The sequence below is a fragment of the Pinus tabuliformis genome, chromosome 2_2 (assembly GCF_031772625.1).
Source record: "Pinus tabuliformis cultivar Carrire ecotype Pingquan chromosome 2_2, CPIR1, whole genome shotgun sequence".
Classification (NCBI taxonomy): domain Eukaryota; kingdom Viridiplantae; phylum Streptophyta; class Pinopsida; order Pinales; family Pinaceae; genus Pinus; species Pinus tabuliformis.
Genome location: NC_142300.1, coordinates 903,552,958 through 903,580,674, shown reverse-complemented (window position 1 = coordinate 903,580,674; position 27,717 = coordinate 903,552,958).

Genomic DNA, 27,717 nt, shown 5'->3' with positions numbered 1-27,717 from the left:
AAATCATTTTAATGTGAACAAGCAGTAGGTGCTTAGGATAAACCTAATTTGCTAATTAATCCAAAAATTGAAGAAATTTCACCTTCAAAACCCATTTTAACCCATAAAAGTCTCATTAAATCTTAATTCCATAGATATGATTTAGAAGAGAGAATTACACCGAAGAATATATAGCATAGCAAAGCTGACTTTTAGTACAACCCAATACCCCATAAAATAACTTCCCTCCAATGGAAAGGTCTAGAGAAGATATTGCTAAGGGCATTAGTGAAAATTGTAAGCGTCTGCCAAACTTACAGTTCTAGAATGTGTGGTTAAGTCCTCTTTCTCATCATACCATACATGAAGCATTAATGGGTCTGGTTGTAGCAAGTCTATGCTTGCTGGCTACTCCTTGAACTGGGAAATGCCATTCAAATTCTCTAAAGCATGGATGCTCAAGGTGATAGCATTCAAATTCTCTAAAGCATGGATGCTCAAGTTTGATTCTCAATGTCCATAACCATCTGGAAATCTTCTTCTTAGTGGTACCACTCTTGAGGCTCAACTATTGCAAGGGTTCTCTTAAGTGTCTGTTATGTTTATTATTTCAAGGAAGACATGCATATACATTTGTACTAAGATCATTTTTCAGGAATGTTCTTGAAATGTAAATCAATCGACCAAATTCAAATTCAAACAGGTCATTCCATTTTTCAAAACCCTTGTCTTAAGAGGAATTTGACACCTAACCTTGGAACTGAGACGAGAAACACAGTAGCAATTCAAAGACACCAAAATATTAATTACTATTGATGCCAAGATCTCAACTAATGTCTAGATCACATTAGATTCCATCATTCCATATTATAAGAAAATAAACATTTTTCCATCCTTTCTAAATTCTCTTGAGGACAAAGAAACCTTGAAGAGTGAAATCAAATATTTTTCAAATGATATCCTTCATGGAAAAGAGGTCATTGATACCAAAGATATTCTCAGCAAAGAGAATCCAATGTCTAATCACAATTTTCCACAGCACATTCCCAATTATTGCTCTAACCCTCTACTTTGCAGCCAACACGAATCCTCTAGTCTTCACTGTAAATAATGATTTTACTTATTTTTCCATAGAGAGAGCACAAGCTTTGTCACTTTTGGAACTTCACATTTGAATCAATCTCCTCAATTTTGTTCATGGAATTGGTGGTAGATGGTTTTTTTTTATCTTATCTGCAATTTATTCTTAACTCTTGCATTAAGCATTTGTGGGATTAACCCTAAACTAAATTAAACCATGGGACTACAAATTCTCTACAAATCTTGGTTGTGATAATTTTTGCTTCTTACATTTTTCTCAGTTTTATTTCCATTGCGTGTGTGTGTTGTAGACATGTAGATATAAGAAATAACACTTTTTCTTCAATCCAAAAGTACTTTCATCTTTTTAAATGTTGGTTTAGAATCTAGTGTCATTGCTATTAGTCTACATTTAGTAATTGACAAGTAAAATTTTGGTATCAAACCTCTGCTGCTACGAGTTGAAAGGAAAATTGGTCTTGAATATCATTTGGGATAATATATCTCTTAGAGATCATTTTTTCCATTGTTTGTTTCATTATTGCTAGACACTTGAAATGTCCAAGCAAAATTTGATGTTTGAAATTCATAACAATAAAGTGGTTTTGGTTATTTAAGAAATATGGCAGTTTCACAAGTCTCACTTCATTTTTTTGACTTAGCTAACGTAAACTCATTTGGAACCGTTGTATCTCCTTGTAGGAAGACCTAGGAAGGTCTACAACAAATTATGGACATTTTTCCACACCGCCAAATAGAGTTGGTCATTGTCGTGGCGGAAAAAGTCGTTTGTGCGGACACAACTGACCTCCCTAGGAGTCTAAACTCTCTAGCGACAAACAAGACAAAATGGAGCGATCTTTCTCTAAATAAACCTTTTAAAACATGAAAACTACAAGTGTTTAGGCTTACCTTATTCCAAAACGCTGTTGTTGTAGTCCGTCCTTGCCGATCCGGATGAGCTCCTCCTTCACATCAATTCCTGCAACCACAAACAATCAAACAATTACCAAGCACTTGCATCTCATATAATAAAACATATATTCAACATGCAGACCAAGGAACACATGAAATAACTCATTAACACAAGCTATTGAGAAAAATGAACCAGTTTGTATTAATAACGAAACAAAGAAACTCTTACAACCTGGCCTTGGTGTTGTGCAAGTTCCTCCCAGGGTCCATCAAGGGTTTTCCTCTACTTTGACAAAGCTCACCCACTTCCAAGTAGAATCAAGCAAAGACAATCTCTCCTCACAAGGTTCTAAATGGGAGTCCTAATTCTTGCAGCATTTACCCAAAGAAAATGTATAGCTTCAACCTCCTCTCCTTCTGGCTCAATGCCTTTATTTATAGTGTTGTTAAGAGGTTATTCAGGTCCACCATCAATGGGATAATCCCCCTCTTTGGGTGGGATAGCTCCCTTATTGATGGGATAAGTTCCTCCTTAATAGGGATACATGAACCAACTGGAGGCGCATCCATTTCATCAAACCGACCTCTAGAAAGTTCTAGAAGTAACCACAAGTAACTTTTTTAAGATGAAACTTGCGCATTTTGCCTTTTACAGAAGGACGCACCTGTCCCTTAACATACAGAGCGTCCAAGGACGCAGCCTTTGTGAACATTGTGAGCGTCCCCGCAGGTAAGGCTTGAGAGAATCTGCGTCCCCAGAGATAAACACATTTTTTACAAGAATTTCTCTCTTCTTTGAGTTTGAGATGGATAGCAGAGGCATAAGACTTGCCTAAGAGGGTAGCATGACTGTTGATTGAGCCATACTAACTGTAAATAGTCATGGTGACATTTTTTAGTGTAACAGATTGCCCCCTAAAGTGCGAAGCCTGGAATAGATTAGGGTTTTGTAATTCTAGGAAGGGTGAAGCGCTTTATCATTTCAAGGATTGTCTTGTGGATGACCTGGTTGGAACCTGCAATTTTCAACACAAAATACATGTATAAGATTATATCATCACTGAGGTAGGCATTCCCATACTCAGATTCAAAACTTTAACTAATGGAATAACTACTCTGATACAGGAATGATCTTGCAGTACATCATTTTTATAGACTTTTGTAGACACAGTATGGACGCAACCATCTTTTTATGATTAGTCTACATAGATAATGAATACAAAACTCCTCGCAGCCTGGATGGTAGAAACTAGATCCAGGGTCTTCACTTCTACTTCCCGAATTGGTACGATTCTAGCCATGTGATTAAATGATTTGATGTCGAACATGGTAGAAACCACTTGATTACCAGTCGATGATGTAAACTGTTAACAAGCGTGAGAGAGACCACCAGTAATGTCAATGGTTCTCAAAGTACCCAGTACAATCCATGAGATGTGAATAAATGAGTTGATGTCGAACATTTCACGGAATCCTTTGATCGAAAGTCAATGATGTAAACTGACGTCAAAGGCGAGAAATCTGCTGTTGATGCATGCAAACTTCAAGGTACTGACGATTTCTAAGTCATCTCTCTAGATAATGTGCTGATGTCGATAGAAAGCGACCCGTTGCAGGCAAGCCCGCAACACGAAATCATTGTTCAAGTTGAAGAAATGTTGCTGTAAGGACTGACTCAGGGATGGTCAAATGGATGACAAGTATTTTGCAGATGAAAGTTTTTCTTGCAGAACTCTTGAACACATAACGACATGACAGATGGCTTGGTGACGAATAACTCAAAGTTAATCCCCGGAACCCGGTTAAAGACTTTCAAAGTGGTTTGATCAACTGTGAGGTAAAAGATTTCCCAACCCAGGTGAATGAAAAGTGTCGTGTTCAAGAGTGGTAATAAAGTTTCTTTTGAGACAAAAGGTAACAAACAGGTTCATTCTTCTCTCTTTCCCCCCACCATTTCTGGCAAGTACCTCTTTATTTTTAACAAGCTTGAGGAGGATAACATATGCTTGATTATAAGCTCATCCTTCGGACGAGTCCAACCTAGTTTAAATTCGAACCCTAGGAAGGAGTGGTTCGTTCCTGTTTGTAATTGAACAGGTCCTCTACTGTAAAAGTTTAACGAGCCCAGTATAGGAGAAACTCGGCGTTTTTCAATTTTAGAGAGTCTGAAAAAACTAAAGGAGACTCCACGTTGAATTTTTTCGTACATTTGTGTCCCTCAAGCCCGAAAAAGTATAAAATAATACCTGGGGGAACCGCTTGATCTTGCGACCAAGGAGTACTTTCATAATAGTGTCGTTGACCTGAAAAGTAAAAAGCGATCAAGGACACGTCGTTTTATTTCCTTATCGAGTTTGAAACGACAAAAACGCGGCAATCTTTTCCTGATTTTGCGGTCAGAAAAGAGCTAAAAGGGGACCGTCTTTTAATTCCATTTTAACGAGTGTAAAAGAAACGCTCGGCGATCTTTTCATGTTTTAGGAGTCAGAAAAGGGCTTAAAAGATGACTCTGATATTTTTGTTTGTGAAAAATGACAATTTCCCTCGAAATCCCTTTGTCCTGCACAAAAGCAACACATTACTCATACCTGTTTAAAATAGGCAAAAATACATCGAAAAACATCTTTTCATGGTAAAAAATGAACTAATTCATCCAAAAAACCTATAAAAAGACCTTTTACCATGTCATTTTTACCGTTTGACTGTTGAGGTTGAAAAAGGAGCTTTTGACAAGAAACTTCCCGTGGTCGCTGCGGAAAATCCGACCGTCGGAATTGAACGCCGTCTTATCCAGGTATTTTACACATCTTACTCTGCATTTCTATCTGTTTAGAATTAATTTTTAGGTCTTAGTTTCATTTTTTGGGGGGGTTTTGGTTTTGGAATGCGCCTCTCGGCGGACGCGGGTGCCCTTCGGGTGACCCGCGTCCCCCGACTTTTTCCTATACAGGAAAATGATCGGAAGACGTAGTCCGCCTTCAGGCCAGCCGCGTCCGGGCGCCCTGTGCTGTAAAGGCGGGGTGCGTCTTCCGTGAAACGCGCATTTCAAAACCCCAACCCCCTCAAATAACTATCTAAAAATTCCCAAATCAATTTCTAATGACTATTTCTGGTGTGCAGGGCATTAACCATGTTAGATTGGAGAGAAAGAGAGCATGTAGAGGATGATGAAGCTGCAATAAATCATCAACCTTCCCTGGATGCCCTAAGAGCATGCGTGTTATACAAATACTGGACCATACCGGGCATGAGGGGCCAGGTAAGATTCTTGGAATGGCTGGTTGAGTGATGGAACGTTCAAGAACAATGCTTTTACATAGGAGGGCACCAGCTCGAGATAGAGCCCTCGGATGTATACTTGCTCACTGGCTTGCCGAACAGAGGCGAGCAACTCAGTCTTGCGGGGACTAGGCCGGGTGGCCAATCCCTTGATAGTCTCCGCGACGAGTGGTGCACACCTGGGGCTCACCATTCGAAAGGCATAGAGATAAAACACATCACTCTGCGTGAACTCAAAGTCATAGCGTTCACGGTTACCAGAATTTGCGGCACGGCCGCTTTACACATTGCTTCCGGATCCCAAATGCGGATGGCAATTGACTGTTACCAAGGCACCATTTTCAACTGGTGTGAAGCTGTGTCGGCTCATATGAAGAGCCAACTGACCAAGGCAAAGAACGGACGACTAAAGACTTTTGGATATGGGCCTCTAGTCGTGAGCTTTGCCTTGGAGAGAGTTCCAATGCTGATCCCTCAGCAACTCACTGTTGATATCTTGGGTCCTTGGGAGCCAAAGCTGATACGATGGGTTGCGGTGATGGCCCGGCATCCTGACGAGGGCACGGCGGTGGTTCGATTCTCAGATAGTTACTTTCACTGGTTAGAGGACCAGGTTTTTTCGATACAGGACTTTCCGTATGCCGGAGTGGATTTTAGAGGTGATCCGGACATGGTTCTTCCACCGGGAGAACAATGGGATGACAGAGGTACTTTATTTTTCACAAGTTTTCTAATTATGTATTTTTTTATTTTTCATATATATCGTCTCAAAACTAACAGTAAAATTTTCAAAATGCAGATGTTGGTCCACAGCGTCCAGCCAACCTCCGGCCTTTTGATAGACTACATCCAACAGCACCAGTACCGGCCCCACAGGACGCGGCTGCAGAAGTACTAGCTGAGTTGGAGCATGATCTAGAGCGTCTCACGGCAGATATACCTGAGACTACTATGGACGACATTCCTACCAGGCTTCAGCGCTTCGTAGTCGCGGTCCCTGGACCGTTTAGGAGATTTTTGCGCAAGGTAGCCCACGCAGTGGTGTCATACAGAGAGCACCACCAGTGATTGACTAGTCACTTTTGTAGTCACATGTGACATTTTGACTTTTTGTACTATCATTTTGCCGATCATAAGGTGTTTTCAACCTATGATCGAAGACGATGTATATATTTTTTGACACACTTCTATCTATATATATCACTATTACCGGCTTATCCTGTTTAACATATGTGATGAAATGTTTTTAAATTTACTTGCATGATTATCGTAAATGTCTGTCCAACATTCGAGAAGCAATTGCATCTGCTAATGTATTCAAAGACCTTGGAATATGTTGATATTCAATGTAATCAAATTCACGTTCCAAGAGACGCACTCTCAAAAACAACCTTAATAACACAGGATTTCTAATGGCATAAACTCTATTAAGCTGTAATACAACAAGTTCAGAATCTAACCTCACTATCAAACGTCGAATTCCAAATGAAATAGATTCGGATAATAATTCAATCACTGCACTGTATTCTGCAATGTTGTTCGTTGTTTGACCGAGGCTTACCCCATGCATAGAAACTAACTCGTCAGAGGGCGAATAGATAACCCAAGCTGCGGAAGAGATATTCCGTGTACTACGACAAGCACCATCAGCAAATCCAATGTATGTTTGGAGAGGCGTCGACATCTACAATATCAAGAGTAAAACCAAGATAAGCCAGAATAACGACGAAAAACCACACTCTCTAAGCTAAGCACACTGACTAAACTAACACACTCGCTAGCTAGAAAGAAAATCTAACCTATCTAAAAATTTCTCCATACCCATCATTTAAGCATAATACCTCTTTAGGTAAAGTCCATTTCTGGGTTTACCCAAAGAGTCCCCATCAAAGTCAACTAGCTCATAAGCCCCTTTTGCTAGCTTTCGCTTTACAATGTAGGGCCCATGCCACATGGGAACGAATTTTCCGGCACCTAGCTTATCGTTAGCTTGATCATATAATAGTACTAGGTCTCCTTCCGAAAAACTTCGAGGGGTCACATTTTTATCATACTGAGCTTTCATTCGTTTCGCGTGAGTCTCGATAGCTAATGTAGCGTCACGTCGAGTCTCATCTAATTTAGCCAAGTACAATAACCGTTTCTCCTCTTCGGAAGTAGCTGGAAGTAATTCGACAGCCATTTGAAGTGATGGGATTTCGCATTCAATGGGTAACACAGCTTCCAAGCCATAAACTAGCTGGAAAGGAGTGAACCCTGTTGAATTTTTCACTGAGGTTCGATATGCCCATAGCGCCGAAAATAACATGTTGTGCCAATTCGTTCGATGGATACCAATGATCCGTCGAATCATGATGACTAGAACTTTGTTGATAGACTCAACCAAACCGTTGGCTTGCGGATAATAAGGAGTAGAGCTATCGTGGCGCAAACCAAGCTGGCTTGTAAGCTCAGTCATCATGACGTTTCGAAAATGGCTCCCATGGTCAGTAATGATTGCTTGTGGGACACCAAACCTAGTTATGATATGATTGAATACGAAAACTGCAGCTGTCTTGCCGCTTGCGTCGAATGTAGGCATCGCCTCGGCCCATTTAGTAAAATAATCAACCGCGAGGATGATATACGCATGCCCCCCGGCCGAGTGAGGGTTACAAGTAATAAAGTCAATACCCCATTTGGCGAATGGACCAGCGGCAATTATAGGGTGGAGAGGAGCAGGTGGAGCGCGCATCTTGCGATCAAACACTTGACAGTTGTGGCATTTCTTGACGGCAATGATACAATCCTTAAACATAGACGGCCAGAAATAGCCAGCGCGCAACACCTTCTGAGCTGTGGCATACCCAGACATATGACCGCCACATGCTCCAGAGTGACAATCATTCAAAACTCTCTCAGCCTCTTCGTGAGTTAAACAACGTCGAAAAACTAAGTCTGCCCCCTGGCGATAAAGTGTATCTCCAATAATTTTAAATTGCTGGGATTGAAACCGAATTTTTCGACGTTCTTCTTTGGAAGCTTCAGGCCGAAAGGTTTGGGTTTGGAGATAGATGATTATATCCCCGTACCACGGATCTAAAGTACTGATAAGAAACAAAGATTCGTCCGCAATGGACTCCTCTGCCACAGTCTCTGTGTCAGCACTCGGGAAATCACACATCAATTCCGCAAAAACTAAGGATTTCTTAGACTTGGACTTCTCGAACTCCAAGTCGAACTCTTGCAGGATAACGATCCATTTAGAGTACTTGCCCCCTAGCAGTTGTTTTGTCAAAATATAAATCATAGGGTTGCAATCCGAAATAACTGTAGTTTTACGGAGAAGAATGTAGTGACGGAAACGCTGGACAGCTTGAACGGCTGCCAGGGCCAATTTCTCCACATGCGAATATTTTAACTCAGTGGGATTTAAGGTCCTACTAAGATAATATATCACATGTTCCGCTCCGAATTCATCTTCTTGAACTAACACCATTCCAATGGTGGAATGCGAAGCTGCGAGGTATAAGAAGTAGTCCTGGTTGTAGTTGGGAGGATGCAACAACGGTGCATGGGTCAACGCGTGTTTAAGTGCATCAAAAGATTGTTGGGCAATCTCGTCCCAAAAGAATTGTGCATTCTGTTTCAACAACCGTGTAAAACCTTTAGTGACCTCGGCGTAGTTTGGGATGAATCGGCGTAAAAAGTTCGCTTTCCCTTGCAAACTTTGGAGTTGGCGCAAACTCGAAGGAGGAGGCAATTTGATGATAGCTTCGACCTTCGAGGGATCGACGCGAATGCCGGTTTTTGAAACAACAAATCCCAGCAATCGACCTGTTTCTATACAGAAAACACACGTGGGGATTCAACCGAATTCGATAATGCCTACACCTCATAAAGATTGCTCGTAGGTGGACAAGGTGATCAGCTCGATGTAAAGAATGAGCAGGCAAATCATCGAGATAGGGTTGCACAATGTGCTTGATGTCATGAAATGCATAAGACATCGCCCGTTGAAAAGTGGCCCCGGCATTCTTAAGCCCAAAAGGTAATTTGCAATAAGCAAATGTCCCCCATGGACAAATGAATGCCGTTTTTGGTTGGTCGGCAGGTAGAATATTGATTTGATTATAGCCTGAAAACCATCCATAAAGGAAAACATTTCACTTCCGGCACAATCATCAATAATTTGATCGATATAAGGCGTAGGATAGTTGTCTTTTGGACAAGCTCGATTTATATCCCTATAGTCGATACAGATTCTTATTGTTCCTTGTTTCTTGTTAACCGGAACAATATTCGATACCCAATCCGTTAACGGGATCGGATAAATGAAACCTGCTTTCAACAGCTTTTCGACTTCTGCTTTAATCGCAGCCGCTTTTCGAGGGTGAATCTGACGCAACCGTTGCCGGACGGGTTTAGCATCCGGGTAGGTCTTTATTTCATGAACAACAATGGCAGGATCAATTCCCGGCATTTCCTCGTAAGACCAGGCAAACACGTCGCGGAATTCTTGGAATAGGGCCTTGTAAGTTTGGATTTCATCTTCTGTACATGCGGCACCTATATGAATGTTTTCCTCGATTCCGGGCTTCACTGAAATATCAATGGGAATAGTACGAGAAATATTCCCTAAATTCAACTCTGAATCAGAATGTTTCGTTGGATCCTGAGCGTCTTTGACATATTCAGCGGTAAAGATAGATGAAAAATCATTTTCAAATGCATCATCCTTAGGTAAAAACGAAGATCTGTGATGGAGATCCTCCCATGGTAGATCATCTACACTTAGGATTTCGCGAAGTTGTTCGTCAGATGACACGACTTCGGGAAACGCTATCCGTTCTAAGGTTGAGGTGAAAAGTGATTCTTCACTGACCACATTCATTTGGTCGATTTCGGTTGAATGCGAGTCGGTAAAAGACATGACAGCTTCATAAGCAATTTCATATGGACTCAAAGGCATAGCATCACCGAATGAGTCTATCTCAGAGTCAGATGGGACAATCCAAGGATCATCATAAATAATGTTTTCTGATGTAATCATATGAATTGTCGCAAATGAAGGGTCTACGTTGAGTGGAGGGAGAGGAAAAGTTCCCAGTAAACCGGAATCCTTAACTAAACCTACACCAACGTCCCTATAAGGGATTGTCGTCTTACCGACATGCTGGATACTCTCTGAAGAGGCTGGGTCGGATGAAAAGTATGTCAGCTGATCAATAGTCACGATCTTACCGTTATGTGGAAACTTAATTACTCTGAAGACCGATGAAACGACCGCTGTCATAGCATATGACCAACTTCGACCCAAAAGAAGGTTGTAGTCTAGAGGGGCATCAACCACTTCCACATCCAGACTAACGGTTTTACCTTCTACCCCTATAGGCAATTCTTGTAAAATACCAAACGGACGGAACCCACGGCCATCAAAGGCCTTAAGGATGGTGGGGGATTGGTTCAACGGAGGAGAACCAAGCGATCTCCAACATTGAATCGACATAATACACGTAGAAGCTCCCTCATCAATCACAGTCCGATGAATAGGCCTGTTTTTGACTATCACTGGAATTTGGAAAGCCATTTGATGGGGGAGACGCGGTGTACTATTTTCTAGATCAAAGATCATTAGGTTCGGGTCCTGAACATCGACAGCTCCGATAGCCGACAAAAGCAATTTCCGTTGTGCTGGGCATGATTGCAGCACTTCGAGTGCCGACATTGCTGAAGGTGAAACAGCTAAGTCCTCAACAATGTTGTAATTCTGGGCTGCTCTCGCATGTGGATTGAAAGCAGACCTTCGAAGTACACCCTTGGCGGGCGGCTTAATCACTAAGTCTGGGTTAGGTTTTTCGATCTGTAGTGGATCGGAACCAGGAGCTGAGGTTGATGGGTTAGAGTGAGAAGATTCTGCTTCCTTACCATCAACAGGAGCCTTACTACCATAATCTTGCGATCGAGTCGCAATCCTCACATGAGACATCATCAAAATGGGTTCTTCACTGGCATTCGAAGAAGAACCTATCATCTTATTCTCCTGCTCTGGAAATGGATTCTTTAACACAGCAGGAGTGGGAGAACCTTTGACTATTTTCACAACCTCGGCCCGATGAGGGCAATCTCTCGTAAAATGATCCTCTTCACAAATAAGACAAGGATATCGAGGTTTGCGTTTTTCGTCATTGGTTTCCGACTTTTCAGTTTTCTCTTTGGAGCCTTGTCTGCTTTAGCCTTCTTCTTTCCTTTCTTCTTTCCACCATTTTTTGATTTGGCCGTAGATGACTCTACAGCGTGAATGTCGGCGGTAAGTTCAGGAGGAGAAGACTCTCCTGTCGGAGAATCAGGCAAAGTGATAATTGGAGTATTTGAAGCCTTGGAAGACTTCTTCTTGCTCTTCGTAGTCACGATACCAATCATACCATCAGCGGCATGAGATCCCGAAGGAGTAGCAGCGATTTGATTCGATTTTGGAAGATCTGGGATCTTCTCGTGTAACGTACCCGACTGAGTGTAAACTAAGTCAAGGTATTGCGCTTGAGCAATGACTTGCTCCTCAGTAACTACTCCGGCCTTAGCTACATCTTCAGTAATCTTCGGTAATAATGATTTGACAAACCATTCAGCTAAGATTTGGTCCGGGATAAAAACTTTCACTAACCTCCTACGACGTCTCCACTCATGGATGTGATCAGAAATGTACGTGGACGTCGATTGTTTTAGCGAAGTTAATAATTCCGTGCCGTTATCGTATCTGACCGGCAACTGAAAGTGAGTTAAGAACGAGGTAGCTAACTGGCTAAAGTTGTAAAAAGAGGCCCGTGGTAACTCAATGTACCACTTGGCCGCGAGACCAATGAGTGTACGTTGAAAAAGACGTAAGCGGATGGAATCATCTGAGATAGAATTCGAAGCACACCAGAGGTGGTAAGTCATCACATGATTGGACGGATCCTCTCCAGACTTACCTTCGAACTTGGGTATATCGCTGGGCAACTTATTTGGCATTGGCGGCCAGAACTGAAGATATTGAATTGGATCATTAGTTAGGCGCGTCAAGTCGGGTAAATCTAAAGTTGCAATAAACGGTAACTGGCGGTTAGGATCTCTAAAACTCTGGGTCACAATACCAGCCCCAGGAGGAGGATATCCAGGATAACTAGGAACAGGAGTCGCATTGGGATATTATATCCTCCTGGAAAACCAGGATTAACCGGACCGTACTGGGGTTGTTGAGGTTGTTGATAAGTGTACCCAGGATACGGTTGATACTGGTAAACCGGTTGTTGGACAGCTTGCCCATGTTGGTACTGTCCCTGGTACGGAGGTTGAACAAATTGAGGTTGAGTAGTGACAACCGTACTTATACCAGGCTGACCTACAGGCATCTGGACCGTGGTTTGAATCGTAGATCCAGACAACGGTAAAGATGTCTGAGGTGTGGTAACAGGGACAGTAGAAACTGGAGCCGTCGATACTCCAGAAGTAAGTATGGTAGATGTAGCGGTAGTTGCAGCAGCCGTTTGAGATGGAGTACTAGGTGCAATTGACGGCTGAGTAACTACCGAAGTTACAGAAGTTTGAACATTTGGCTGGACAGGTTGCGGTTGCTGGGTTGGACCAGAAACTACGGGTTGTCCAGCTTGAGGAACCATCTGTACACTTGGCTGCAACACCTGTTGACCCTGTGATGGATCCCACACTAACATTCCAGGGTATTGACCCGTAACAGGTTGAGGATACTGAGATCCATAACCAGATTGAGGGTAGGATTGATAATTGTAAGGTGCAGTTCCCATACTTGGAACATATGACTGACCTTGAGGTGGTTGATAACCTTGACTTGAGTATTGACCTTGAGGTTGATAACCTGAGGTAAATACTGATACTGGGGTTGACCTTGACCTTGAGGTTGGTACCCTTGAGGTTGATAACCTTGGGGTTGATACCCTTGAGGTTGCCATCCTTGGGGTTGCCATCCTTGAGGTTGATATTGATACTGAGGTTGACCTTGGGGTACATATTGAGGCTGAGGTTGACCTTGAGGCACGTATTGCACCATAGGTACATACTGACTTTGAGGTTGCCCCCCAGACACGATTTGTGTACCTTGAGGTTGCCCCCCAGGCGTTAACTGCGGTTGCCCCCCAGGCGGTAATTGGCCACCTTGAGGTTGGGAAACGGGAACTGAACCTGACATCATGTAAATGTCTCCTACACCCAATGGTATATTACCACTGTTTCCAGCAAATAACCCATGATCAACGGGTTGAGGAGATGCCCCCGCAAAGGTACCAGAAAGTGACTGATACCCAGTGGGAACAGAAGGACCGCCGTGTAAAAAAGATTCAGGACTTTGAGTAAACACGGACGACTGACCAGACATATTTACAGGAGTATAAATACCTCCAGGTGGAAAAGGAGTACGAGGTGTAGAAAAACCTACTGAGTTGTCTAAAAAATTGGTTAACGCAAGGTACCAAGAAGTACTTCTAGGAGGACTGTAAAAGATGGATTCACGCTCCCTTAGATCAATAGTAAGTTGACCTTCAAGGTGAGAGACACCTATATCCTCTTCTGGAGCAAGTTCTTCTATAGCAATCAAACCAGAAGGAAGATTTTCGGTGATAATTCTTTCTATTCTCGGTGAATCTGGAACACTAGAAGTTGGAGTAACAGGTTCAGATATTTCAGGTTCTTCGCCTGTATCACTAGCAGACGAAAAACTACCAACAAGCTCAGAAACTGAAACAACTTCGGGATTATAACCTGTCTCTAAACTTTGGTAATCTGGATGGACTACCAAGGAAGATTCTCCTTCTTCAGGTGAACCTACTCTACTGTCACTAGGAGGAGTTACAAGGACCTTTAACCCTTCGTACTGACCCGGAATGTCTTCAGGAGATTCACCCCGCGATTTATGGAGTTTTCTTAACAAATCTATTCCGGTAACAATCTCAGGAGACTTGCCCCGAAGTCGACGGGACTGTCTCGGTAATTCCGCCACAATTAAAGATTTTTAACTACAACACACGAAAACAAAGTAAAAATTTCAAATCAAACCACCTAAAGTCTTCTAAAGAAGCAAACAAATTTGAAGCACACGCCTAAAGAATCTAGAGCGTCAAACCAAACACAAACAGTAGTCTTCCGGACCAAAAGCGCTAGTTGGTGATTAGGCCCAACCTCGCAGGATTCAGTACAGAAATGGCGGGTGGAACAGTTACCCCGTCAACCTGCTTAATGAATAGACCGGCACAAGTTCCTCCACTTTAACCGTCTCGAAGTGAAGTGAACCCCCCGGAAAATCCAAGTGAGTATAACCGACGTCTGCTCCAGGTACAGTGGGACCTTCCCTCCACCGTCACCTCGGTAGAACCCTAAAGATTACGGTCACTAAAGTTACCAATCACAACAATTACACCTGGGGGAACAGTCTAAACTCCGACAGCACGCAAGGGCAGAGTAACAAGCTCAATCCCCTTACCGGCTCCTTGACAGTAATCCAAGGTTTACCGATAAGTGACCCCTGGCTCCTCGACAATGGTTAATCCGAGGTTTACCGTTTGTAATACGTACTGTCTGGCGTCGTTCCCAACGAGGGGGGAATGATCCCCTCACTGGTTCGGACACGAGCTCGTGCTTCTCCTTTAAGAGGAGCTTTCCCAGAGTGCAATTGAAACAATTGGATTTATTCTACTCAAGATAAACTATCTGTTTGGTTTTGTAGTCTTGGAGAGTTAAGTACTCACCTACTCCAAGACCCTAGCCTAAGCTATGTTGGTGTTTCAGAGCCCTAGAAAAATAAAAATTACTAGATTGATTTTAATTTAAGCGTTACTTTTAAGGTTGTTTCTTAAGTCAAAAGGTGATGGAAGTGAAACCAGTGGTGTGTTGACTCGACTCGAAACCACTACAAAATGCACCTAGGATGATTTACCCACTACTTTACTTTTTCGATGAATTGCTTAACTAAAAAGTTGAGAGAATGCAATTTTTATAAAAGCAACTTCTTAATTAAAGACAATCAAAGAAACAATTCGTTTGTCTTTTCCAAGCATAAAAACATGACCGCTCTTTACTTGCACGAAAAAACTCTTTTTCTTCCAAAAACTTAAAATGCTACTTGAAACAAAACTTTTAAAAGGAGATGTTTTTGTATTTTTCTTATTTAACGAAAAACATAAATCTATTTTAATAAAAATCAATTGCAAACTATGAAATCTATGAAAATTCACTCAAAAAAGAACAAATCAAAAGGAAATTACCCTAATTAAACCTAATGAGGCAAAGCCAACAATGATTATTCTAAGGTGTTTTACTTGATCACAATCAAATCAAGGACTAGCTTATTGCAGAACCAAAAACTAGTCAAAACAAAACTCTAATCTTTTTGTTCTTTTGTAAAATGGAAATCAACACTTTATAAATAAGTAATTCGAAATTTGACCCAAAAGACAACTTAAATGGCAAGCTGCTCACACAAGGAGACTTTACGACAGGCCCGACTTCTAAGAAGGCTGACAAACCAAAGAGATCTAAGGCTGGACAACTTTCTACCGTCAAAGTCACTACAGGACCTATTCAAAAATCAAACCCTAGGCCTAAACTTCGTTGAAATCCACTAAAACACTCAAAGCTCACAAAACAAGTTCAGGTGAAAATTTTTGACAGGGTACTAAAGGATCTGGGCAGAAAACACTAAGAAAAACCAAAATCTAAAATCAATTAAAGCAAAAATGGAGTTTTCCTAAATTTTTACAGGAAGACGCAGGCAACCCGTTAGAACAGGCGCGGGCCCGCTCTGTGCAAACGGCAACAGCGCGTCCAAAGACGCACTGTGCAGTACTCAGAGGGTGTGTCCTTCTGGAAAAGTTAAGAAAAACCAAATCTAACTAAATCTAAAGCTAAGCCACCCAAATACTAATTCTCACAGTCAAAAACCAGAAAATAAAAATAATTTTCTCAGAGCAAAGTTCACACAAAGGAAAAGACTTTCACATTAATGGATTCCCCAGTGGAGTCGCCAATTTGTCGTGCGGAAAGAGTCGATTGTGCGGACACAACCAACCTCCCTAGGAGCCTAAGACTCTCTAGTGACAAACAAGACAAACAAGATCTATCCTTCTCTAAACATGCATTATAATATGAGATATCAAGTGTTTTTGTTCTTACCTTTGTCCAAACGCTGTTGTAGAAGTCCAAGCTTTGTTGATCCGGATGAGCTCCTCCTTTTCTCCAAAACCTGCAATCACCAACAGTCAAACAATTAAATAGCACCTGACTATAACATAAAACAAAGCATATTCAACATGTAGACCAAGGAGCACATGAAATAACTCATAAACAACAAGTTATTGAGAAGAATGGACTCATTTGCATTAATAGGTAACAAAAGAACAAATACAACCTGAGCCTTGGTGTTGTGCAAGTTCCTCCCAGGGTCCATCAAGGGTTTTCCTCTACTTTGACAAAGCTCACCCACTTCCAAGTAGAATCAAGCAAAGACAATCTCTCCTCACAAGGTTCTAAATGGGAGTCCTAATTCCTGCAGCATTTACCCAAAGAAAATGTATAGCTTCAACCTCCTCTCCTTCTGGATCAATGCCTTTATTTATAGTGCTGTTAAGAGGTTATTCAGGTCCACCATCAATGGGATAATCCCCCTCTTTGGGTGGGATAGCTCCCTTATTGATGGGATAAGTTCCTCCTTAATAGGGATACATGAACCAACTGGAGGCGCATCCATTTCATCAAACCGACCTCTAGAAAGTTCTAGAAGTAACCACAAGTAACTTTTTTAAGATGAAACTTGCGCATTTTGCCTTTTACAGAAGGACGCACCTGTCCCTTAACATACAGAGCGTCCAAGGACGCAGCCTTTGTGAACATTGTGAGCGTCCCCGCAGGTAAGGCTTGAGAGAATCTGCGTCCCCAGAGATAAACACATTTTTTACAAGACTTTCTCTCTTCTTTGAGTTTGAGATGGATAGCAGAGGCATAAGACTTGCCTAAGAGGGTAGCATGATTGTTGATTGAGCCATACTAACTGTAAATAGTCATGGTGACATTTTTTAGTGTAACAGTCATGATAGTGAAATTGATCAAATAGCTCCTTATGCTAAGGCATGTTTTGGACATTTGCAAGATGCTTTTCTATATCCTTTCTTTGCATTTGAAGCAGCAATATTTCAAGGCATGTACTCTTGTTCTTCAACTCTAGGTCTTACGAAAGTCCAGGGCCTTGGCATATAATCTTCACAAACATTTGCATCAACAGTAGGTGCATCTCTTTCAAGAAATCCAACACCATATCCTCAACTAGTCAACACAAGGTTAGCTAGTCCTTGCTCAACTAAAAAGGTGGGAAAGTTTGGGTTATCTGACAATGAAATAATTGTTAACCATGACTCATTTAATGCATTTTATTCTTATTCCACAAATTTCGCTACTACTTTGTCAGGCGTTACTTTATCCTCTAATGAAACAACTTCCATTAAGGAGAAAAACCATGCTAAGTCACAAATACCACGGGAAATTACAGAAACTTAAAAAATCCATTTTCATAACCAAGTTTCTTTAAACCAAAATCCACAGCTTTCACATCCCACAAAATCACAAGTTGAATTAGGCAAGTCATGTATTTTGACAAAGGCACAATGACAATCCTTCTTTGGCTTCAATTAAAACAGTAGAGTACTAGCAAACATGAGCATGACCTCAATGACTTCCAAAGATCAAGTTACAGGTACCCACTTACATCAACAGTATGCATCTATTACACCTAAGTTGTATGTTGTCATATTAGTTGTTGGGATTCCCAATGGGAATTGCTCAAACGGGAAATATCAGAGTCCACATATTTCAAATGTATGTACTCCTAATTTTGGTTTGAGTGGATATCCAATTAATCTAATTATTTTGCAACCCATGATGGCCAACTTTGTTGCACCTAGTACTTTGGCTCCCACATTTGACAATATTGTTGCAGCTGCTAGCATGGATTCAAGATTTGCTCCTGGTAGCCTACCTGGAGGAACATCAGGAGTCAACATAGATCTACAAAACTTATATAGATTAAGTGAGACAATGGGAGTTGGAATTTAGATGCCAATCATGGATCCAATAAGCATGCAACAATTGCAGAGAACTGTAGAATATGCTGCATGAATGGCCACATGATTGAATGATCATTCTATATCAAAGAATTACATGGATGCCTCTTATCTTGACTTTCTTGAGTTATAGAAATCTTGCTTGACTTCTTTGCTTGCTCAACAACAGTTGCAATATGGTGTGCCATATTTGGGAAAAGGTTGTCCAGGATGTTATGCCAGTCCTTCCTTTGGCTTTTCCATGCTATATCCCGCTACGCAATTGGAAGTCTTGTGCTTCCTAGTTCTCCTATGGCATCTGCAACTTCACCTATTCGAAATAATGAATGAAACCCTCGTTATTCCACTGGTTGAAAGAGTTCATCCGTGGGAGCTTGACATTCCCTAAAGCCATTTATATGCAGAAATGCCATTGACATTTACTATCATACTGAAATTTTACTGCTTCTTGATATTTAGCTTGAATGGTTTATAAAACCTTTAGAACTTGTAACAAAAGAACTTTTCATGCATTAATTGAAGCCATTTATATGCAGAAATTCCATTGACATTAACCATCATAATTTTTTATTTTGGCAGATTGGAGCTCTTAGCATAGGCACAAATGTGCTTAGCCAAGTCAGATGAGCTACGAAAAGCTGCTAAAACAAAAGTGCAACTGCATGCTGAAAGGGAGCGTGAGGAGATGGATTCAAAAGTTGAATCCCATGTGCAACAGGCAGAGATAAACAAGATGGCTCTTCTAGAGTCAGAGAAACAACAGAGGGTTGTTGCCAAGGGGAGGATGGCACATTCCCTTCTATAATGGATGTTGCAGGAAGATAAAGATAAAAAGCACATGGAAACACTTTATGCAACAATATGTCAAAGAGTTGCAACTGAACAGGAGAAGAGTTTGGGTCTTTTAGAGGTTGAAAAAAATCGTGCACATGCAATAGTTATGCAAGCAAGAAAGGTTACCAATTTTGTCTGTATTCAGAGGGAAATGGTGATTAAAAATTTGAAGGAGAAGTTGGAAAATCGATTGCAAAGGGTATGTGCATGGTGTAGTTGATTTCAACAATTTTTTTCTTTTTAGTTGCTTGCAGATCATTTGTCCCAATTTAACACTTACACAAGCAAAACACAAAAGAGTAGAACTTCTAAGGCAAATAGGAAGATGTGGAGGCATCAGTCATATTAATCGCCACAAAATGTACAAGTGTGGGGACTGTCTCTTAAGAAAGTTGACCAATTCATAGTCTAACTTATAAGGGAATTCAAATTTTGATTTTAGAAATGCTGATAGACTGATGCAACACTATTTGTTGTTTTATGAACCTTACTGAGTTCTTGTTTTATAGGGTTTGGAGGCAGTTCCAAAATTCAAGACATACAACATATGCTTTAGCATGGGAGTTTGTTGCATGTGAAATCAATCATTACTGTGTTAATTCAGTTCCATTTGAGCAACTTGCAGCTCACATATAGTCAACTTCCACATTACAAGTTGTGAAAGCACTTCTAGTTCACATTGAGTCGGTTTTTGGTGTCACAAGAAAGTCAATCTAATGTTGTGTAGATAGATCATTTTCTTAAACAATTATCTCCAGGACATGAAAAAATGTCGTCAACTGAAAATAGAGCTACAAATATGGTTGTTTCTCAAGTGTCTACTAAAGGGACAACTAGAGGTCAAAATGTCGAAGGAAAGGAATTGTTAAGGTATCCAGTACATGTCTTTTTGTGTCCCTATATGCTTTGGGGTCATCCTGAGGTTGTCTTCAATGGTAGAGGAGTCTGCAAAATTGCACTTGAAGAAGAAAAAACTAGGCTTATTCTAGAGTTGAATCCTTAATCACTATTATATTAGACGGGCTTTCTTCTAACTCTTTGTCTAGACTTTCTTCTCTAGATGCAACAACTGATGATTGGGGTTCTGAAGAACCTCAGAATTTAAGTCAACAAGTGCCATTTGCAGCTCAACTAGTTGCATTTCATGTTGCCTGGTGCTCTTACTTATATCAGTTTGTGTTGTGGAAAGTAAAGGATGCAAAATCCCTTGAAGAGTATTTAATTAGAGTGGCTTGCTAGCTTGAAGTTTCAATGCTGCAGAAGTGCAATATAACATCAAGAGATGAGGATGATTCTAGTCATGGCTCAAAGGACATTCACAAGAAGGTTTGAATTACTAGTTTATATTCATATGCACTTGATATTCCGATCTTCATATTAGTTGACTGTATAATTATGATTATTCATCTATGAGGATGCACATGAGTGACTAAAATGTGCATAGATTTTGAATATTAATTTTTTTATTGTTGTGCTCTATTTTCGATGATGACTTTCTTCACCTCTAATGAGATGATCTTGTTGGCGGATACATAAGGAAGATATATACAAGTTTACTAGAAGGATTTGCAGGGTGTATTTGTATATATCAACTGGTTTCCATGGAGTTGGGATTGTAAAAGCCAGCATCTACTATTAGTACACCTTAGTAACTCAAGGTTGGATTTCTATTGAAGTTGGTTTTGGATTTTTTTTTGGTATTCTGAGTTTAAAATTTTGATAAAACACTGGACTTCTAAAACACACCTCTTCAGATGGTCTTTTTTTCTTTTATCTACCATCAATTAATCCTATTAAGACAGGTTGATACCTTTGCTTAGTATGGAATAACTACTTCAATATCAATAGTTTTTTTTTTTTTTTTTGTTATCAAAACCCAATTTTAGTCTAAAGTCTCATCATTACATGCATTTTATAGGTTCTAGAAGATCAACAACTTCTACAAGAAATGGTTCTTCGTTTGAGTGGAAGTGATGGAGAAATAAGGATGAAAATGACACTATCAAATGCATGAGCTAAATGTATGGAATCAAAGGAGAATGGAGCTCTACCAATGCCATCTCATAGTCCCTCTGATGTCCAAAATAGTGATAATGGAAAACCAAAGAAGGTTGCTTAGTCATTATTTAAAAGCACTTCAGTACCAGAAACTTCCTCAAGCACTAAGTCTAACTCCAACAATAGATTGGGAGATGCACTTGAGGAAAAAATGTTAAATGACAATGAAATTATGGTTAATGATATTATTCATGATATAGGCAGATAATTGGTTGATATTATCTATGGAATAAATAAAGGTTCTGATCGAATTAATGTGAGGATAATTATAATATGTTGAAAGGTAAGACTTGGTCCTCTTTAGGATGAAGTAAGTAGATAATTTAGTTCCTTCACATATGTTTTGCAGGCATAGGTTAAATCAACAATGGAGAAAGATTTTTGGAATTGTGTTGAAGAGTCCCTTGGGTTGTCGAACTTGTGAAAGAAGTCAGGGATGAGCTTCTTTCATTGATTCCTAAAAGTTGGAAACAAGAACTCCTTGAAAGCATCAATGTGGAGCTCTTGTCTGCTATTTCTTTGGAAGTGATAATGCTTATGTGGCATTGTATTGATGTGGATTTTGATTGACTTCCATATTTTCTTTGTTCATCCAGATACTAGAGTCAGGAAGCCAAGACATTGAGTATCTTAGCAAGCTTTTGGGTTATTCATTAGGTGTTGTATTGAAGCTTGATATTCCAACACATGATAAGGAGTCAAAAGCATCCAATGAATTTTTTTTCATGAATTATTTAAGATAGTGGTTGGAATGGACAAAAATTCAAAACTTTCCTTTGCACGTGCATTGGTGAAGGGCCTTCATTTTTTTTTATTTTTTTTTCTGCCCAAGATATCACAACAAGAAAAATATTGATATTGTAGAAATTGTTTGAGGACCTCATTGAGGTTAATTTTTCTAATGTCCTACTTGATTGATACCTTCTCATATGTCAGAAAGGCTTTAAATATGAATTAATATGTTCCTAAAACAAATCAGATTCAAATTTTATAAAATTAAAAGATAAAAACAAATGTCAATTCCTTCATTGGATTGTTACTTGACTATATTGTATGCAAGTTACAATAAATGTGATTGGAAAAAGAATGGGGAGACAGTGTAGAGCATGTCTTGGATATGATTCATTTTTTTTTAGAGATCCTTTAAGCACCTGAGCCATCGACTGTGGAAATTTTGCTAGTAGGGATTCCTATGGTTTTTAATGTTCTGGTTCTTTCACCTCATGGTAATTTTGGGCAAACAAATGTTTTATGAATTCCAGACAAGACATCGGTGGACAAGTAAACATACTTTTTATAATTGCAATGTCCATTCCATGATATACCCTCTTTATTGTTTGATTGTATTTTGGACGTTTCTTTTGATTTTGTTTTGTCTTTTAACTATGAAATTGAAAATACTTGGTATCATGTCTATTTAAACAACAACCAATGATTGAAGATGAAATTAGTATTACACGATATTGATTGGAATCCTTGTAGTTATTTTTTGTTAAAGGATTTCCATGTCTATCAGAAAAGTTTAATTTCATATTGTTATTTGAGCACATGTTGTTTATATACTTGACCAATTTCATATATTAGAAAATCAAATGTTGTTATGAATAAAACAATAAGGATTAAACATCACACCTCAGATTATTTGTTTTCACAAGTTATCTACAACTTGATATTTTTAGCATGTAACTTAGTTGACATGATTGTGCTTAAGCTTTCCTTGAAAGTTGAACACTGAATTACTAAGGTGTTCTTCTTTATGGTGACATTTTATTAGCTTTGTTTATACAGGCCATCTGACCACATTATAGTGACCACTATCGCTCGACTGAAGAAAACTTGTTCGAGTTTCTTACTTGTATGGGACGGAAATGGCTTTGACATTATTGATGTTGAGGAATATGTCATATAAACTCTTTATAGTCTACTTTAGTTTATATTTGCATGCTCATTGTCTTTCATGTCTTACACTCTGCATTGTATCTTCTTTTGTTTTTAGAAAATGAACTCAGTATTGATGGTAAGAAGCAGGAATTGAAGAGAGGAGAGCAATAACACTGGAGCGACAAATGCAAAGAGAGAGAGGGACGAGATCTGGTCTGGCGATACCCTTAGAGCCAATATCCCACATAATACACACACATAGAGACTGATGGTCAAGTCTTCAGAGTTGGTGAATTCACTTGCAATGCCTTGGCAACACAATGATAATGTTTTGAAGTGATGAAACATCATTTCATGTGTAAATTGTAGTCCAACCAATATTAAGTTGGAAATTTATATTGTAATACTTAACATTTCATATAATATAATTTATGTGGTTGAAATTATTTATAGTTGCATTTGATATTCTTTAGTATTGTAATTAACATATGCAACTTTTCGTTTTCATATTAGATGAATATGCACATTGTATGACATTTTTTAAATCATACTAATTAATTTATGTTGATTAATAATGAATGCATAAAATCAATCTAAAACTACTAAATTAGTAGTTTATATTGATTAGTGATGAACACAAATAAAATAAAATAAAGATACGACTAAATTAGTCATTTATATAATGAATATGAAACTACCAAAAAATATAAATTACTACTACAAATGATAAATTTATGATTACAAATGATGACTAAATTTTGCATATATATGACTATTAGTAGCTAATATACAATATCTTATAACACGACCAAAATGTAGTCATATTTCTTTGGTCATTAATTGGTTTCAAACAATGACTAAAATCTGCATATATATGACTATTAGTAGCTAATTTAGAGTATTTTATAACGTGACCAACATTTTGGTTATATTTCTTTGCTCATTAATTGGTTTTCTCGGATGATCATATAGTAATATATTTTGTTGTATATTTGATCATTAATTGTGGCAATTAATGACTAAATCAATGACTAAATTAATAACCAAATTTATGACTAAATATACTACTAGACGATAAAATTGAGACAACCAATTAATGACTAAGCTAAAAATGACTAAAAATTGGTCGCATTATAAGACATTGTAAATTAGCTACTACTGGTTGCCCACTGAAAAATAGTTGTTTATATGCAAATTTTAGTCGTTTTTTTTAGTAATTAATTAGCCATTTTGTACTAGTGGTTTCCATGCTTTAGGATAGAGCCTCTCATGTGATATTCTCGAAAGGAAAGGTGTTCCTTCGACACATAGCCACGGGTCAAGTAAAGAAGACAGGGATTCAGGTGAAGAATCTCTATATGTTTGAGGTAGAGGAGTGTGTTGCTTTGAGCACAAAAATAGAAAGGGTGCAGAGCCAAGATGTTGGTGAGTTATGGCATAGGTGATTGGGCCACTTGCATCATGGGGCTTTGAAGATATTACAACGAATCTCTACCAGTCTTCCCAAAGGTATGCTTGAGCAAGTTGACACATCCAAGGGGTTTACTTTGGGAAAATGCACCAAGTCTTCCTTTCACGATAGAGACATTCAAGCAAAGAATATTCTAGACTTAGTACATTCAGATTTGTGTGGACCATTCTTGATAGAATCCATGGCCAAACACAGGTATTATGTTATATTTGTTGATGACTTTTCTAAAAAATCTTGCATATTTTTCATGCAGAAAAAGGATCAAACCTTCACAAAGTTTTCTGAGTTTAAAGAATTGGTCGAGAAAGAGTCGGGTAAGAAGGTTAAAGTTCTACGGTGTGATAACGGTGGTGAATATGTCTTAAACAAGTTTAAGAAATTTTGTGCAGTGGAAGGGATTAAATGGGAGTTGACGGCACCCCATATCCCTCAGCAAAATGGGGTGGCCGAGAGGAAGAACAAAAGCATACTAGGGGAAGTGAGGGCGATTTTCCATGATCAAGGCCTACCAATACACTTGTGGAATCAGGCATGCAACATAATGATTTTTGTTCAGAACCGTAGGCCAAATCAAATGGTTGGGTTGAAGACACCATAGGAGGCTTATTCTGATAAGAGGCCATATGTTGGTCACTTTAGGATTTTTTATTCATTGGTATATTTCCATGTGACCAAAGATGCATGAAAGAAGCTTGAGCTGACATCAAAGTTGGGGATATTTGTGGGGTACACATATACACCTCACAACTATCAGGTGTATTTGTCGACCAGCAGGATGAAAGTGGTTCACAGGGATGTCAAATTTGATGAGGAGAAGGCCATGAAAGTTTCCCTTGAGAGGGAGCTTGAGCTACATGTGGATGAGGATATTTTAGCTCATAAGGTTGAGGAGCCTCATATTGATGTGGAGCAGCCACATGTAGAGGATCTGGGAGTGGAGACATCCACTCAGGCAAAGTCTTCTAGAGAGGGAAGAAATTGTACTAGAGAGGCTGATAGATTATTGGATGATGCACGGGAGAATTTGGGAGCACCCACTTATCAACATAGGTAGAAGAGGTCACCTAAGAGGTACACTAGATACATGGCTCTTATGGGCGAATGTGTTGTGATAGAGCCATCTTCCTTTAAGAAAGAAGTGCAACAACTAGTTTGGGTTGATGTCATGATGGAGGAGTATGACTCCATAGTTCGTAACAATGTTTGGGATGTGGTCCCGAGACCAGAGGACAAGTCAGTGGTGAGATCCCGTTGGCTTAGCAAGGTAAATAAAGTTGCAGATGGTAGTGTGGAGAAGCATAACGCTGGATTTGTGGCCCATGGCTTTTCACAAGTATAGGAGATTGACTATGATGAGACCTTTGCTCTTGTTGCAAGGTACTCGCCGATCATATCTATATTGGCACTATCAACACAAATGGGTTGGAAGATACATCAGATGGATGTGATGATAGCCTTCCTTAATGGCATGATTGAGGAAGAGGTGTACATAGAGCATCCTGAAGGTTTTGAGACCTTCAACCATGATTCGCATGTGTGTCTGTTCAAGAGATCATTATATGGGCTGAAGCAAGTAGCCCATGCTTGGTACACTAGGATTTGCAAAGAGTGAAGCGCATGCAAACCTATACCACATAGTTGTGGAAGGTAAATTGTTGATCATTGTACTTTATGTTGATGATCTCATACTGACAGGTGATGTTCAGTTGATCAAATATTGCAAGGAGGACCTTGCAAGAGAGTTTGAGATGAAGGACATGGGGCACGTGCGTTACTCTCTTGGAATGGAGGTATGGTAGGGAGATGGGGGTTTGTTTGCGTCTCGGGCCAATTATGCCAATGAGATACTCAGGAGATTTCGCATGGAGAGAAGAAAGCTTGGGGAGACTCCTCTAGTGGATAACTGGAGGAAGGAGGATGCTACTTCAGGGGAAGTAGTGGAAGCTACTGTTTACAAGAACCTTGTGGGTTCACTCATGTACTTGGTGAACACACGACCATATATGTGCTATGCAGTTAACCAACTTAGTCAAGCGATGGTTAGCCCTACAAAGTTGTATTGGAAGGCAGCAAAGCATGTGTTGAGATACCTTGGGGGCACTTCTCAGTATGGATTATGGTACAGACTAACAGAGGGAGTAAATATTCAAGGCTTCACTGATGCATATTAGGAAGGGAGTCCATCTAACCGAAAGAGCACATTAGGAGGGATCTTCAGTATTGGGTCAACAACAGTTTCTTGTTATAGCAGGAAACAGAGATCGGTAGCACTCAGTTTGGCATAGGCAGAATACATGGTTGTGAGTCAGGCAGCATGTTAGGCCATCTAGATGAGGAAGATCCTGGTTGGTTTGTTTGGTCAGCAGATGGATCCAACTGTTATTTACTACAATAATCAGAGTTGTATCAAACTCTCTAAAAATATCGTTTTTCATGGTCGGTCCAAGCATATTGATATCAGATATCATCATCTCAGAGACTGTGTATTCAGGTAGATTATGTTATTAGAGTACATTCCCACAGAGGATAAAGATGTTGACATTTTAAAAAAGGAATTGTCAAGATGTAAATTCAAGTCTCACAGAGACGGGATCAGGGTAGCTGATAATCCCTTTCTTGTTGAGAGGGAGTGTTGAGAAATGGCAACAAGAAATTCCAGTTTAAATTTGTCCTTGAATTTAAACTGTGAATTAAAATTGAATTATATTCTCATAGAAACTTATAAATAGTTAATTAAGCTTAATTAACATAATTAGCTTAGGAATTTTGAGTTGGAAACTTATATGAAGTCATGTATATGTTCTCCCTAAATTTTAGGGGTGCAGTATGAGTTTTGATTGAGTTGTAAATTAGATAACTCAGTTTACTAAGTTATATTCAGTTAAATTAGTTCCAAGTTATTTGTGGAACTAATAGAGAGTTAACAGTCAGTTGGTGCACTAGTGCATCCACAAGTGTCACTCTAGTTAATTGAAGACTCCCTCATCAGAAACTCATGCATGCCAATTTTGAGAAAGACCCAGTTGAGACTAGAGTTCAGGGACATTGTATTGTCTGTTGTATGATTTATTGAGTTGTAAATATCATGCATGCAATCATAGAAGGACCTATGTTTGGATTGCA